Source organism: Nothobranchius furzeri, chromosome 11 (assembly GCF_043380555.1).
Source record: "Nothobranchius furzeri strain GRZ-AD chromosome 11, NfurGRZ-RIMD1, whole genome shotgun sequence".
NCBI lineage: Eukaryota > Metazoa > Chordata > Actinopteri > Cyprinodontiformes > Nothobranchiidae > Nothobranchius > Nothobranchius furzeri.
This window is the reverse complement of record NC_091751.1, coordinates 53,527,554-53,540,096: the sequence shown is the minus strand read 5'-3', so window position 1 is coordinate 53,540,096 and position 12,543 is coordinate 53,527,554. Positions and strand designations below refer to the sequence as shown.

Below are 12,543 nucleotides of genomic sequence, written 5' to 3'. Positions count from 1 at the left end.
GTGTGACAGGAAAATGTTGGATCAGAGGAGGATGGGATGTCTGATTGGCTGGGGACAGGCGAGAAGGATGCTGGGTTTGTTCCTGAACTGAACCTATTGAAGAACTTTTTCAGTTCATTGGCTGTGTCCAGGCTGCCATCTGTGCAATCCTTCCTCTGCTTGAAGCCTGTGATTTTCTTCATTCCTGACCAGACATCTCTGATATTGTTCCTCTGTAGTTTGTTCTCAAGCATCTTCCTGTATGCCACCTTGCTGTCTCTGATCTTGATCTTCAGTTGCTTCTGTATACTCCTCAATAATTCCATGTCTCCCTCCTTGAAGGCTCTTTTTTTCTCATTTAGCAGATTCTTCAGTTCACTGGTGATCAAGGGTTTGTTATTGGCGAAGCATCTTACTGTTCTGGTGGGTATGATGTCCTCTACACAGAACTTTAAATAGTGAGTGACACATCAAGTCATGGCATTGATGTCCTCTTCATATCCTTGGCAGAGAGTCATCCAATCTGTAGTCTCAAAACAATCCTGCAGGGCTTCTTCAGCGTCCTGTGACCATTTTCTCACAGGTCTTCTTGTCACAGGTTGCCTCTGAACAAGTGGTTTGTATTCTGAGGAGAGAAAAACAAGATTGTGATCTGATTGTCCTAGAGGAGGTCTTGTTCTGGACATGTATGCATTCTTTACATTTGCATAACACAAATCCAATGACTACGTTTACATGCAGCCAATATCCGGGTTATGATCGGGTTAAGGTCGGTTTTCGGGTTTCTGAGTTGATCGGGATAACCCGTTAACAAGCAAGAGGCAACCCTAATTTGCATAACCCGTTTTCAATGCGGACTTTGGGGTAGCGTCAGGACGTATGGACAACGTCAAGACGCAATATGCGTCATTTCCAGGTCATCTTGTTCCGGTATCCGTGAAAACAACAACATGTTTCCCAGTTCGGAAGAGATAGCGAGCGCGTTTGTTTGCGCTTTATTGCTGGTATTGACCCACCGGCAGCTCTTACAACGACTGTGCGTACTGGCCTTCATTCGAAGGAGAGTACGTGAGGAAGAAATTGCAAATATAGAGCTGCGCTAAACATATCCAACATATCGACGGTACCCGTTACCACCAGAGCCCCGCGGACACTTTGGATGAAGGTGCGCAGCCAGGACTAGTGGGAACTGGTTGTAATGATGGAGTTCACGGACACGGAATGGCGTGAGAATTTCCGTATGTCACGTCAATCTTTTGCTAAACTTTGTGGTATGATGGAAAGAGTGATGGAGCCCAGTGTAGTAACCATCCGCACACCAGTGCCTACAGAAATGCGCGTTGCCATGGTGCTGTATAAACTAGCAAGCTGTGCAGAGTGTCGTTTGATAGCAAACCAATTTGGAGTGCACAAGAGCACCGTGAAGAAGATGGTGTACCTATTCTGCCACGGAATGGTCGACTCAAGTCATCAAAACACTGATCCGGGTACCCACTTTGGAGGAGGCATGTGGCATTGCACAAAGATTTGAACGTGCCCACTCCATTCCTCAAATCATAGGTAAAATATTTCCTGCTCTTATGTCTTGTTAATGTCAGTAGTTTTCTGAGTAGGCTAAATGTGAACTATACTATGTATGTAGGCTACACTGCTGTGTGCATACTTTTTCGTTTTTTTTTTTTTTACTTTTTATCATAGGTTGTGTGGATGGGAGCCACATCCCTTGCTTGCCTCCAAGTGATGGCTACAGAGACTTCATAAACAGGAAGGGATGGCCATCCTATGTCCTCCAGGGAGTCTGTGATGACAAATACTGGTAGCTGTTTTGCCATTCCCAGCTTTTGTATTCATGATTATGATTTGTATATAATGTTGACAGACACACATCACTAACCTATATTAGAACCACTCACAAACATCAATTGAGAGGTTCTCTGTTCAAAAAAACATCAACAGCTTATATGTACAAATAATTATGTCATTACTGACCTGAAATAATTTTCCTAACTTTTTGCCACTAATCACACCGCTCCCACTACATCTTGATTCACTGTGATACATTTTCCATAGTTTTTGGAGTGTGAGCTGCAAAGTGCCTGGTTCAGCACAACGCCAATGCACTCCGCCAGTCCAGTCTGTTCAACAACGCACAATCCTTCCCAAAGGTGGGTAATGCATTAAAACTTTTGGTATTTAAATGCAAGTTGCACACCTGCCACATATCTAAGATGCATTATGACATAATTTAGGAAGAATAATATTTCTATCTGTCCCACTTTAGAGAGCAGTGCAGATCGAGGGGCAGGATGTGGATTTCTTCCTGCTGGGAGATCCTGCGTACCCGCTGATGCCCTGGCTAATGAAGGGGTATCTGCAGTCCCCAAGACTGACACCACAAGAGGAAAGCTTCAACGTCTATTTGAGTTCTGCTAGAACAAGTATAGAGATAGCATTTGGTCGACTGAAATCTCGTTTCCGTGTTCTGTTGAAGCGCAGTGACTTCCACTTTACTTTCACACCATATGTGGTAGCAACCTGTTGTGCTCTACACAACTTTTGTGAGATGGAGAAGGAGCATGTTAATCCCAGATGGGCATAGGAGGCCACATCAGTAGAAAGGCTGTTTCCACAGCCTGTGTCACAGGTAAATAGGGCTGATAACAGTGCAGCCTCAGCTATCAGACGGGCCCTGATTACCTTGCTGCACGTGTCCCACTCCGTAAGCGCTTAGTAAGAGCGTGAGTGTGCAGGACGAACGGCTCTGATAGGAAACAAACAACTTTAAACTGTAAGCTCGCTACTTTTCAAAACGCTTTATTTTCTAAGTTTTAAAAGATGTTTATCTGCCTTCTCCTTTGTTGCTGTGCACCTCTGAAAAAGAACAGGTATATGCAATGTTCAAATAAAATGTCAACACATACAAGTTTTCTAGTAAGTTTTATAAAACATTTGTTCTTTAATAAAGCACATCACAAAATAACATTTTGGTTTTGCTTTTTAAATGTGAGGTTGATTCAGAAAACATTTGAGACATGAGTGCCTCATCACTGGCATGTCTCAACTGCCTTTGCTGCTCAAACCATTGGTTCTGCGTGTGCTGCATTCTCTCCATGAACTGTTGATGTTGAGTAAGTGAAGCGGCTCCACGGTGCCTGGACCTGCGACTTGACCCACCTAGAGCAGACATGACAGGCCTTAGAAAGTGTTGGGTAAGTTCTCTCTTAGTGTTCGACTATTATCACTTTTTGCATTCTTATGAAACTTGTGGATTCTAGAAGATGTTTCTTTACCTTTAGCTGACATGTGTCAGAATGTCACCTGCTCCTTCGTCATAAACAAATATCTTCCTACAATTCTGAGTTTACTAAGAATGCAAAAGTGACAATAGTCCTTAGTTTGGGTCAACGGTTATATTACATAATATCTCATAATCACTGTAATCAAATTATCCACTAAAGAAAGGTACTATTTTCAGACATTACACAAGGAGGAGGAGTGACCTGGGGTTACAATACGCTATAACCAGTTATGCCTTTAGTAACAGTATTTAGAAAGCTCACCAGGAGTAGCTGCAGTGGGATTTGATGGCTGTGTAGACTGGCAAGGTACAGTCATTGAAGGTCCACCTTCTCCAATATCTGCATCTGGCCAGACATAAAAACAAGCAAAATGTTACAGCTTGATGTTAAAAAAGATGTTAATGATAGGTTAAACACAGATGGGTCGACGCATGTATCTACCTCCGAGAGCGAAACCCTTTGTTGGCATACGTATTGGATTGAGAAAGTCATGTGACTTACCTGTGTTTTCATCCATAACATCATCATCATCCTCTCCTTCAAGATGAACCAGACCGATGAACACAGAGGTTTCCTCGTCACTCCAAAAGTGTGGTGCTGTGCCGGCTGCGACTCGCCATGTTGCTCCCAACTTGTTTACTTCCGGTATTCTGGCGCATACAAGATGTGTCGCTACTGAAAAGACCAAGATTCCTTGCGAACAGAACATGCGCAGAACACACGCTTTGATGGGGATATCCCGGTATGCGTTTACACGACCAAACTTTCGGGTTAGAAAAGGGTTACCCCAGGTGTAGTAACTGGGTTTTTAAAAACCCGGTTATGAGCATATCCGGGTTTTTGACGGTGTTTACATGGCCGTGCCGAACCGGGTTATTGCGAATATCCGGGTTTTAAAAGGGTTACTGGCTGCATGTAAACGCACTGAATGTCTTGTTTTCTCTGGTGGAGCAGAGGATCTTTCATGGATGTAAATTCAAAGAGTCAGAGTACCCGGCCCAGAGGGTTACCAGGGTCCCACCCTGGAGCCAGGCCTGGGAATGGGGCCCGTGAGCGAGCGCCTGGTGGCCGGGCTTTCGTCCATGGGGCCCGGCCGGGCCAAGCCTGAACAGGATACATGGGCTCATCCAACTGTGGACCCACCAACCGCAGGAGGAACATGAAGTGTCCGGTGCAGTGTGGATCGGGTGGCAGACCGAGGCAGGAGCCTTGGCGGTCCGATCCCCGGACAAGGAAACTGGTTTTTGGGACATGGAACGTCACCTCGCTGGCGGGGAAGGAGCAGGAGCTTGTGGCAGAGGTTGAGTGGTACCTGCTAGATAGTCGGACTCAGCTCGACACATAGCATTAGCTCTGGAACCCAAGTCCTTGAGAGGAGATGGACACTCTCCTTTGCTGGAGTTGCTCCGAATGAGAGGCGGAGGGCTGGGGTTGGCTTTTTGTTAGCCCTAAGACTCTTTGCCTGTGTGTTGGGGTTTACCCTGGGGGACGAGAGGGTAGCTTCCCTGCGCCTTCGGGTCGGGGAACGGGTCCTGACTGTTGTTTGTGCTTATGGGCCAAATATCAGTTCAGAGTACCCACCCTTTTTGGAGTCCCTGGGATGAGTGCTAGATAATGCTCCATCAGGGAACTCCATTGTCCAGCTGGGGGACTTCAGTGCTCACGTAGGCAATGACAGCTTGACCTGGAGGGGTGTGATTGGGAGGATCGGCCTGCCTCATCTGAACTTGAGTGGTGTTTCGTTATTGGACTTCTGTGCAAGCCGCAGTTTGGCCATAACGAACACCATGTTCGAACATAAGGAGGCCCATCGGTACACTTGGTACCAGGGCAGCCTAGGTCGCAGGTCGATGAAAGACTTTGTAGTCGTATCATCTGACCTGCGGCCGTATGTTTTGGACACCCGAGTGAAGAGAGGAATGGAGCTGTCAACTGATCACCACCTGGTGGTGAGTTGGATCAGACGGCAGGGGAAGTTGCCACGTAGACCTGGCAGACCCAAACGCATAGTGAGGGTCTGCTGGGAACGCCTGGCAGAAGAACCTGTCAAGACAGTCTTAAACTCCCACCTCCGGCAGAGCTTTGACCGCATCCCGAGAGCAGTGGGGGACATTGACTCCGAGTGGGCCTTGTTCCACTCTGCGATTGTTGAGGCGGCTGTTGCTAGCTGTGGTCCCAAGGTGGCCGGTGCCTGTCGTGGTGGCAACCCCCGTACCCGCTGGTGTACACCAGAGGTTAGGGGAGCCGTCAGGCTGAAGAAGGAGGCCTACAGGGCGTGGCTGGTCTGTGGGTCTCCGGAGGCAGCAGACAGGTACCGGATAGCCAAGCGGGGTGCAGCAGTGGCAGTTGCCAAGGCAAAATCTCGGGCGTGGGAGGAGTTTGGTGAGGCCATGGAGAAAGACTATCGATCGGCTCCAAAGAGGTTCTGGCAAACTGTCCGGCGCCTCAGGAGAGGAAGGCAGCAACTCGCTCACACTGTTTACAGTGGGGATGGGGAGCTGCTGACGTCAACTGGGGCTATAGTTGGACGGTGGAAGGGACACTTTGAGGAGCTCCTCAATCCCACCTATGCGCATTCCGAGGAGGAACCAGAGCCGGGAGACCTGGGGGTGGACTGTCCAATCTCGGGGGCAGAAGTTGCTGAGGTAGTCAAACAACTACACAGTGGCGGAGCCCCAGGGGCGGATGTGATTCGTCCTGGGTATCTCAAGGCTATGGATGTTTTAGGGCTGTTGTGGTTGACACGTCTCTGCAACTTTGCATGGTCATCTGGGGCAGTTCGTGTGGAGTGGCATCTTTAAAAAGGGTGACCTGAGGGTGTGTTCCAGGGTGTGGGGTAGAGTATGTGAAGATCTGTCAAAGTGTCTGAAATGTCATATCCCAACCTCCCCCTCTCATTGTTTACTGGGAAACCTGGACAATGTCCTGGTTGAAACATCTTTGGCTCACATAGTTTTGACTGCCATATGCATCACTAAGAAAACTATCCTCTTTAATTGGAAAAATAGAGATACTCTTTGCATCAACCAGTATAGAAATCTTTTGTTAGATCATATTACACTTGATTTAGCCTCTGCTTCCACTTCAAATCAATCTCTCGGGGCTCCTTTGATCGGTTCCATCACATAGCGATGACGGGGGACCATTGATATTGTCCTGCGGGATGATGTGGGTGAGGGGGTGGAGGGTCTGAGTTTGGAGTATCTGGACGTTCCTTGGAGGTGGGTTCACTGGGGGTGTCTGGAACTGGAGGGCCGTTGCCCCCCTCTGGAGGTGCTTTGGTTGCCTCGGGGGGTTGACTGCTGGCGGTTGTGAGTGGGGCCCCTTGGAGGTCTTGGCGGTGGCCATTGGTTACTGTCTGGCGGCTGCATTGCCCCTGGGCCGGTCTGGGTGGGGGCCTGGGGGCTCAGGTTGTGGGGGTGGCCGGCCCCATGGGGGGATCTGGCCGGGGCCTTGGGGGTTGGGTCCTGACATGTATGCTGCCGGGGAGAAGGCAAGAATATGCAACAGTGTCTGACTCAGGTTCAAGGGCCTCGTGTAGACCTCTGCTGTCCCATCACAGGGGAGGGGGAAGTCCAGGAGGGTGAGGACCCAACCTTACCTGGATGTCCTATGTCTTTTATAGTCCGGATGTTGGGCAAATGCAGGGATGGGCGTAGATATTCTGCTGGGGTGGGGCTGGGTTGGTGCCCTCGGACTCCGTGAGGCTCTTTGATGCTGCTGCTTTGGGCCCTGGCAGGATAGACTGGGGTCTCCATGCTCTGGGTGGCATATTGACAACAGAGGTGCCTATTGGGGCCATTGGGGGAGCTGGCTCCCTGGAGGGCTAAGCCCAACCAGCCATTCCACACATTTCTCTCATCCTGCTCCCTCACATTATCACACAAACATGCAAATAGGACCTTGGGGGGTGGACAAGTCAGGGAGTGTGGGTATGGACCCCATTTCTGCATTCCTGTGGCAACCTGCCCCCCAATTTTATCTGCACCCTAAACACTTCCACCAACGACATTCCACGCAAACACACACTCAGGGCCTTGGGAGTGAGCACATCCAACGGCATTTGGCAGGGGGATTTCTCAGCCTCATCCCAAGTGCCGGTGCCCACTTCCAATTTTAAACTGCACTTAGACACTGAGGGCTGAGGGTGCAAGTGGGGTGGTGTGGTGACATCAGCTGGCATAGGCCAGATGATGCCCGTACTGCCCGCTCACCACAGCCATGGAATACACCTCATCAACACTCACTAACACCATATTGGAGCAGGCGGAGGGAGACTAGGGGACTTAGCACACCTTTGTTGTCGCTTGGCTTCCAGGGGCTGGAGGCTAGGAGGGAGATCCGGCCGTCCGAATGGGGTCTGGGGTGGAAGATGACAAAACATCACCCAGTTTAACGCAGAATGTCCTGTTGTGGAGATACGATCTACACCAATCCAGAGCAGACCCTTCGATCCCAACCCATCGTTCCAAGCATTGAGTAGAATCGCGTGGTCGACTGTGTCAAAGGCTGCCGTCAGATCTAACAACAAAAGCACCACAGATGTACCCTGATCTAGTGATAGATAGATGTCATTTAGGACCCTCAGTAGAGCTGACTCTGTGCTATGGCCAGACCTGAACCCTGATTGAAAAACCTCAAACAGATCAGAGTCAGCTAAATGTGAGACCAGCTGCTGATAAACGAGTTTCTCAAGCAGTTTTGATGTAAAAGGCAGGGTAGAGATAGGCCTGTAATTTTCCATCACAGAGACATCAGCACCAGGTTTCTTCAGGGTCGGCCGAATAACTGCTGCTTTCAAAGCAGCTGGGACAACACCTGTGCTGAGGCTCCCATTGATAATCTGACCAAGTGAAGGGCCAAGGCACGGAAAGGCAGCCTTCCAGAGACAAGGCGGCAGAACGTCAAGTGGAGAGCCAGATGGCTTCTGCCTCGCAACAAGCTTACTCAGCTCAGAATATGAAACAGTATTGAGCGAGCTCAGGGTGGGTGGTGATGGAGGAACTGGAACAGAGTCAATAGAGCTACCAGAAATAGCTGCTCTAATGCCTGATACTTTATGAACAAAGAATCTGTGAAAATCTTCAGAGTTTCCAGCAGCTGTAGGAGACATGGAGCTAGGCTCCTGATACACCAGAACAGAGTTTAGTGTTTTGTAGAGAATCCTGGGATTCTTGGAGTTTGTTTCGATGATGTCTGCAAAATAGGCCGTTCTGGCAGCCCTCACAGCATCCTGATAAGCAACTAGTGATGCTCTGAGCAACTCACGCGAGACCTGTAGGCCATCCTTTTCCCACTTTCTCTCAGAGGCTCTACACGCCCACCTACAAGCCCGTGTGACATCAGAGAGCCAAGGCTCCCTCCTAGGCCTAGACTTGCAAAGCTTGAGAGGGGCAACCACATCCAGGACCTGATTACAAAGTACATCAAAGTGTTGTGAATAGTGTTCAGTGTTAGATGGATCTGGGTTAAAGGTCTCTAACCTTACAAACGTACAGTCCACAAACTTTGAAATAGTTTCTGCATCCAGGGCTCTGAACCTAGTAGCTGGAGCTTCACGCACAGGAACAGGATTTGGCAACGTAACATCACAGAGTATTGGAGAGTGGTCAGAGAACACAGGAGGCAAAGTCACAAGGTTCATGACAGGGAGACCAAAAGAGATAACCAGGTCCAGGGTGTGACTGAGTGACATGAGTTGGGGACAATACCCATTGAGTCAAATTGAATGAATCTAGCAAGTTCAAAAAGCTTTTAGCAAGCACATTGTCAGGACAGCAGATATGGATGTTAAAATCACCAAAAAATAGGGCATAGTCATATTTTAGGATGCAGTCTGCCACAAGATCACAGAAATCATTAAGGAAGTTGGAGTCAGTCTTTGGAGGGCGATAAATCAGCACGACGAGCAGGCGGGGGGAGATGCACAGTTCAAATAAGCACTGTTCAAAGGAAGAAAATGACATGGTGGGTGTAAGCTGTTGACAAGGAAGGCTGGATTTAAAAACAACAACCAGCCCTCCACCTCTGCCCCGTGATCTGGGGATATTAAAACAGGAGCAGCCAGGTGGTACCAGCTCCAGCAGGGCGCTTGAGTCACCAAATGGGATCCATGACTCACAGATGCAGAGAAAACCCAAGTCATGCTGAATAAAAAAGTCACAAAGAATAAAAGTTTTGTTCAGCACAGACCTGGCATTGACTAGACCAAACCGGGTCTGCGGCGGGGCTGCGGCACCGAGATCGCGCACGGGCACAGTCTCCTTTAACTCTGTGCCCGTAACCGAGCGCAGATTCTCCCAGCAAACCCCAGTCTGGTGAGGTCTTCGAGCCAATTGGCCGTGGCGCGGTGCCAGTTCACCCTCAGAGCTGGCCAAGTTCCCTAGGCAGGGCACAGAGTAATCCAAGAGACATCTTGGAACCACCGGGTCAGAAGCTGGGCCGAATCGGACCAGCCGCTTCTTCAGGGATCCAGCCCGACGTCTCACGCGCCGGCTACCTCTCTTTCCCCGTCTTCTCCGATGCTTCCTTCTCAAGCTGGGGCGGACAGAGGGCCGACACATCACGGCTTGGGGGGAGAGAGCACACGGGCAGTCCAACCAGCAGCGCCATCCGTGAGGTTCCCAGCGCGCGCAACCCGCTACATCAATGGGAGGACGAAGTCTCAGCAGCGCAGCTCGATCGTATGTCACCAGAGAATCCACACCATTCAAAAAAGTCATCAGAGACAACAAAAATGCATAAAAGCCAATAAAACGCCAATAAAAGTTAGTAAAAAGCAAGGTACCACTGCATAAAGAGGACGAGCAGCTCGCAGCGTGCACCCACGCAAGCACCATCCTCACTTTTGTGAGTTGACTGTGGTTGCCAGGGGAAACAGGGCTTGTCAGGATCTTGGTGAGGGGATTAGGTGAGCTGAATGAAGGCTGAAAGCTATATGAGGAGGTAGAGGAGGGTGAAGAATTGGAAGTCATGACAGAAACATGACATGGATGGCACCATCTGTTGTTGACAAGCACTGCCACTCCACCTACTTTTCTTTTCCCGATCCTGGCAGAGAGACGCTGAAATCGGGGATATGGTCCTGCAGCCACGTCTCAGTGAAACAAATAACACTGCACTGCCAATACTCTGGCTGGGTCCTTGAAAGGGCTTGTTCATCCATTCCATTTATTTGATAAAGCACATTTAAAAACAGCATGTGAGCTGACCAAAGTGCTGTACAGGGGTAAAAACAGATAAGGTTAAATGAGTAATATAAAAGAATAAAACAGCTAGAGCATAGCACAGAGAACCAAACAAGAGAAGTCAATAAAATCGGTAAAAGAACAGTGTAAATAAACCAACGATAAAATAGCTAGGCAGTAAAGGCAAGGGAATAAACATCCATCATGTTGGTCAGTGATCTCACATTGCCCATTATGATCAATGGAAGAGATGGTTTGAATTTCCTCTTTCTCTTTCTCGGTTTTGCTCCTGCTCTGCATCCACGCTTCTTGCATTTTAGCTCATTTGGGAATTGTGGCTTCAGTTGAGGTATTATTTCAGCCTTTCCAATGTTAATTAGCTGCTCCCGATTGTAAACCAGCTTGTTGCCATAGTCACGCATCATAACAAATGCTCAAAAAATGAAAAAAGTGAAAAAATAGCAGTAAAATCCAAGTTTCACAGCACCAGAAACAGAAAAGTAAAAGGTCCAAAAAATACAGTTTTTCTTAAGACGATAGAAGAAAAAATGTCGAAAAAAGGCAAAACTTACATGCAGTTAACAGAACTACTCCAACATGCAGCCACCCAGAGCAGAGCGAGAATGGAATGTATTTAATGAATCTAATTAATCTATTTTTAATCTTACCTACTGATGGGCTCGACACACGGGAGGCGACATCGCCTCTCCTCCATTCATTTTCAATGAGACATGCGCGACAAAGCGATAATCGCCGGTCTCCCTCCTACCAAGCGAAACGCGAAAAACGTGCGTGTGAAATTTTGCGCTCGTGCACGTGTCGTGCACAGGCGACGCGATCCAAGGAAGTTGAAACATTTTCAACTTTTCATCGCTGTCGCTCGGACGAGGACCAATCAACGGAGGTTTCTTTCACTGACCAATGAGCGGACAGGATGCTCCGTACATCTCCGAGCAAACATGGAGAAGTTGATTATTATTATGTTTTATATAGTAAAATCAGAAGTAAGATTTCACATAACTCTAGCAGCACCTTGTGAAACATCATATCTACCACTGTTTTAACTCTGAACCGCTTAAATAACCTTAATTCCCTCCAACCTGACACAGCCATGCAAAACAACGGAAGTTTCGATTTCGCCATGGAACAGAACGCGTAGACGGCTTTGCCGCTGGCCGCTGCCGCGGATCGCCTCCCGTGTGTCAGGTAATAAAAGCGACAGCGACAAATTTCGTTGATCGTGGTCATTTGTTGCCTCCCGTGTGTATTTTTTTTATTTATTACCTTATTACGGCAGACCCATCCCTCCATTTTTGGCCACTGATTCGGGGTCGATCGCAGGGACAGTAGCCTAAGCAGGGAGGCTCAGACTTCTCTCTCTCCAGTAACGTGGGCCAGCTCCTCTGGGGAATCCTAAGACGTTCCCTGGATAGCCTAAAGACCCTCCAAGTTGTCCTGAGACCTCCTTTAAGTCTTCTCCCAGTTGGATGTACCCAGAAAACCTCATCAGGGAAGCATCAAGTAGGCATCCTAACCAGATTCCTTTGCCATCTCAGCTGGCGACTCTCAATGTGCAGGAGCAGCAGATTTAATCCAAGCCCTTCCCGGATGACCGAGCTTCTCATCCTATCTCTAAGGGAGAGCCCAGCCAACCCTGCGGAGAAAACTCATTTTGGCTGCTATAATCTCATTCTTTCAGTCACTACCCAAAGCTCTTGACCATAGTTGAGGGTAGGAACGTAGACTGACCAGTAAATCGAGAGCTTTGCCTTCTGGCTCAGCTCTCTCTTCACCACGACAGATTGTTTCAATGCCCGCATCACTGCAGACGAAGCCCCCACAATGCGGGTGAAAAATTAAAGCAAACCCGGAAATGAAATAAAATTGCAGTTCCACCCTCATCCGCTGGGGGCTGGTGTCAGAAGCGAGCAAATCCTCATTGACTCCCATGTTAAAAATACCAATTTCACAGCAGAAATAAACATTTTTACAACCTGGTTCCAAAACATGTTTTTTGTTTAAATGATCTAGTTTACACTCATGACAACTCTGAGGGGGGTGAATTTTTTTCTCACTCT

At 48.4% G+C, this 12,543-nt stretch overlaps 1 long non-coding RNA gene across 2 annotated transcripts; it reads left to right on the top strand.

Annotated features, from left to right (window-relative positions):
* The first annotated feature begins 1,401 nt into the window (after window positions 1-1,401).
* Window positions 1,402-2,399, top strand: LOC139061803 (uncharacterized). 2 transcript variants are annotated; one of them, XR_011515490.1, is made up of 4 exons: window positions 1,402-1,539; window positions 1,678-1,795; window positions 2,050-2,144; window positions 2,261-2,399. It is a non-coding gene; the product is annotated as an uncharacterized lncRNA (long non-coding RNA). The 2 variants fall into 2 exon arrangements; XR_011515489.1 differs by lacking the exon at window positions 1,402-1,539 and having other exon boundaries at window positions 1,664-1,795.
* The last annotated feature ends 10,144 nt before the right edge of the window (window positions 2,400-12,543 follow it).